Source organism: Apis dorsata, unplaced genomic scaffold (assembly GCF_000469605.1).
Source record: "Apis dorsata unplaced genomic scaffold, Apis dorsata 1.3 scaffold_168, whole genome shotgun sequence".
In the NCBI taxonomy this organism is placed as follows: domain Eukaryota; kingdom Metazoa; phylum Arthropoda; class Insecta; order Hymenoptera; family Apidae; genus Apis; species Apis dorsata.
Window position 1 is genome coordinate 405,434 of NW_006263456.1, and position 3,904 is coordinate 409,337.

General features: G+C 34.3%; 1 protein-coding gene and 2 long non-coding RNA genes across 3 annotated transcripts in view; 1 reads left to right on the forward strand and 2 right to left on the reverse strand.

Annotated features, from left to right (window-relative positions):
* Nucleotides 1-252, reverse strand: part of LOC116185379 — a 17,365-nt gene extending 17,113 nt beyond the window's left edge. The window contains exon 1 of the long non-coding RNA XR_004150220.1: nt 242-252. This is a non-coding gene — a long non-coding RNA (uncharacterized LOC116185379). The remainder of the gene's footprint in view (nt 1-241) is intronic.
* Nucleotides 1-576, forward strand: part of LOC116185378 — a 12,631-nt gene extending 12,055 nt beyond the window's left edge. Inside the window, exons 2-3 of the long non-coding RNA XR_004150219.1 lie at nt 198-475; nt 513-576. This is a non-coding gene — a long non-coding RNA (uncharacterized LOC116185378). The remainder of the gene's footprint in view (nt 1-197; nt 476-512) is intronic.
* Nucleotides 1-3,904, reverse strand: part of LOC102677099 (CUGBP Elav-like family member 2) — a 197,121-nt gene that overhangs the window by 180,689 nt on the left and 12,528 nt on the right. The window lies entirely within an intron of this gene.

Sequence of the window (3,904 nt, forward strand, 5' to 3'; positions counted from 1 at the left end):
TATATTTTTGAAAAATACGAGTAAGAGTCCATTTCGATCAATTTTTAAGAATTAATATTTATTATTAATTTATATTCATTTGAATTAAATTGTAAGAGTTATTTTTATATTTGATTTAAATGATCGTAGAATCGAAAGATCCTCTTTTATTCGAAGTATAGAATGAATTTCTAACGAGCAACGAAAAAAAAAAAAAGAAAAAGAGAAAAAGATATTTGCTCGAATGGTGGACCGTCTGGACTGGAGGAAACGAATACCCTTTCGGGGTAATTGCGAAACCAGTTAAACCTTGCAAGCCTTTATACGTCGCATAAGTCGCCTTTGAACGCACGGAAATAGGATTTTGGCTAAGCTCGAAGCTTCCATCCCAAGGTTTCTATGGCTTTCCGCGTTTCCTTCGACATCGAGGCTTTTAGAAGAATCCTTGCCGATGACTTTTACGTCTGACCTTTGTCCTCCTCTTCCTTATTCCCTCGTTTCACTCGTTCTATGCTCGCTTCGGCTCGGCGCAGTCGTCTAAGAAAGAATTTGTATTCAACTGTCTCTTCTTCTTCCTCTCGAAGGGTTTCTCTTTAAGCAGCTTTCTTAATAATAATTTTTCAAATTTTTTAACGAATCGGAGAAATTATTATTTTTATTATTTAGAATAATAAGCGTTTCAAGCAAAATTCTAAAAATGCGGTCATTCTTCTTCTTCTTTTTCTTCTTCTTCGTCATCATCTTATTTTTCACTCTGATAGAAAGAGAAATAATAACGATGTTTTAATATTTTTACAAGCGAAACGTTTCTTCGTTTGATTTACAAACATAATTGTATTTTTTCATTTTGACAAGCACAACTTTTTTGATGCGGAGAAGTTTTAATGCTATACAGGATGTACCATTTTAATTAGTTCGTATAAATATTGTCGAAACGGCGAAACGAATATCGAATTTATTATTACGCAAACAGAAAGCTCTTCGTTATTTTTAAGAATAACGGAGGATATAGGAAATATCCGGAAGCTCGAGGAAATTGCTCGCGATTTTAAATTAATGAAAAATTCAAGCTTTCCTTTTTCCTTGACAAATAATTTTTATTTATATAAATATCGTATCGATGACGACTTTATTACGCGACGATAATAAAATTATCCAGACCCCACTTACGTAATTATTCGCGACAATACCTGAGACGCGTATTACACGCAGTTTTCCACGTGACATTTCCCTGTTAATCTGAACGTAACAACGCGGCGGCTTAATTAACTTAAAATACGCGGGAGGCTCTCGATGTTTTATTCCCGGACGGAAAGCAAAGTGGCTCTGCACCCCGCGTATTACAATATTTGCCCTCTCCGCGACGCTGTTTGGTCAGCGGACTACGTCTACAGTGTCTCGCGTTTTGCTATTTTAACGGCGTGCCTTTTAGTTTTCGCTCGTGAAACCAAATGAAATCGATTTTACGTTTGTCCCAACTCGTTCTTCGTCTAAGGAGGAGGACGATTAAACGTGAAATTGTTCCACTTGATGAAGCGCGGTACAGTATAGTTGATAAGAGATTAGAGAAAACGATCGAAACTTTAATATTTACATTGTCTTTCTTAAACTCAATGTAAACTGTCGAGTGTAACGCGTCAAATATTTTGTTGAGCGCGAAGCGATAAAAGGAAGAAGTGCGCAGAATCCAAGCGTGAACTTCGGAAACGGTCGGAAAAATTCGGGTAGAATCGTGCGCGATCGCGGCACTCGTATCGTACGAATTCTGATCGACAATAATCGGCTAAAAAATAATAGTTAATTCAAGTTAGCAAATTTTTCGTAACGATTCGCGAAAAGATAAAATTTAACTGTGACGTTAGATTAGATCGAACTCGAAAATAAGATATTTCATACGGATTGTTAATTCAGTTAATTATTTTACGATATAAGAATTTCTAATTTCAATATTTTTTTTCAAAGAATATTTGATATATCGTGATAATTTTTATTCCAAATAAATACATGTTTCTTCCCTAGTTAACGATTTAATAACGATTTCAGTTTATTATAACGTTTAAAAACGAGATTGAAACGTTACAATTTTCACACCGTGGTAGACACGTCATTGACACGCAATTAAGAATCATCCTGTAATTTTTGGTGAAAAAGCGGAACGGCTGAAAGCGGGACCCGCTACCGAGACATTAATTTACCATTACGTCAAGGTAATCAAGTTAAATTTTCACAATGGCAAACGAATTTCATCCGGTCGGTACTCGCCGCTACCATCAATTTTGCAGCTGCGCGTGACGTTTACAATTCGCCTAGATTAATCGTTCCGAAAGTTCTCAGGATATCAGCGTTTCGTGCCTCATCCGATGCCATTGCGCTTCTCCTATGCCTTCCGTGTATTGTATTCGTTCGAGAGTTTTTCCCATTCCTCGTGGCGTATATTGGCAGAATGAAGAAATATTCCACACAGATAAAAGGATATACGTTTCGTATAACGTGTAGTTCTTTTTTTTTCTTTTTTAAATGTTTCTATTTTTATTCTATTCTTACTTTCGAACGATTTCTTTTTCTTTTTTTCGTCCTCTTTACGAGTCTTTCGTTTTTCAAAATTCGTTTTCTTAAATTTAAGTTTTTTTCAACACTTGCAACATTTTTCTCCAATTATTTTAAAATCGGTTATATTTCTCTCTCGTGATCCAGCAGAGAGACAAGGAAGAGGAAGATATTTAAAATTCACACCGTAATTCAATGATTCATGTATCAGATAGTGGAACACGGATAATTAATGAGCTATTCGAGGAAAACAGAGCGGGTGGTAGCAATTTTCCGCGCTTTAAATAGTAACCGATAATTGATTTATGAACGACCTAACAGTTGCTTCGTGTTTTTGGAACAAAGCTCGCTCTCTCTCTCTCTGTCTGTCTGTCTGTCTCTCTCTCTCTCTCTCTATCCGCGTGAAAACTTTTCGAACGAATTGTGTATCGTGGCAAGGAACAATTAAAAACTATCTTTCCAGCTTATCGCGAATGAATATTTCCTTCCCTCCGCAAGCTTGTATCACGAAATATTTCGCATTAATATTCTCGTATCGACATTTGTAAGCTTCTATTTTAATTATTTCCTTGCGCCACCCGGTTATCTCGATTTCACCGGCTCCCATATTTTCTTCCATTTAGCTTCAATTTCAATTTTGTCGTTTCCAATTATCAATATGCCGAAAATATTACCGATACATGGTGGAACACATTTAATCGATAAAAATTAATAGGTGGATGAAACGGTGATTGAAGATATTGCGATGAAAGAAAAATCTTAATTGATAATATATAAATTTATGTTAATCAATTACGTTAATTAATATTGCGTAATTGGGAAGAAATTTTATTCGTTTCTTTCAAAATAAATCGGGGAACAGGATTTTCAGGATTATATCAAAATTCTCTTATTTTTTTTAAATGATAAATGTGGATTTATTATTTTCAAAGATTTCGAATTTAGATTAAAATTCCATTTAACGAGAGGGCCAACAAAATTCTTCAAAATTGCCATTAATTATCAAAAAGTATAATTATGTCAACGCACATATTAAAATCTGCAAAGTTTATCAAATAAATCAAAATTCTTTGAGCAATGAAATTCCTAAAATGATCGTTGAAATATCCTACTTGAAAGATTATTCTCATTGGCTACTTTCAATCAACATTGTATGAGAAAACGACATTTGAACGCAACCAAAATCGGCAAAATATAAAATAAATCGAAAATGATCGACGCTATTTAATCATCACACTCGAAAAAATCCTATAATTAGAAGAAAATACAAACGCTCAAAATGAATCAAAACTCTTCGAACAAATCCTTAAAACACTCGTTAAAAGGAATTATTTATCCACTCGAAAAATTATTCTCAACTATTTTTACAAATACTTGA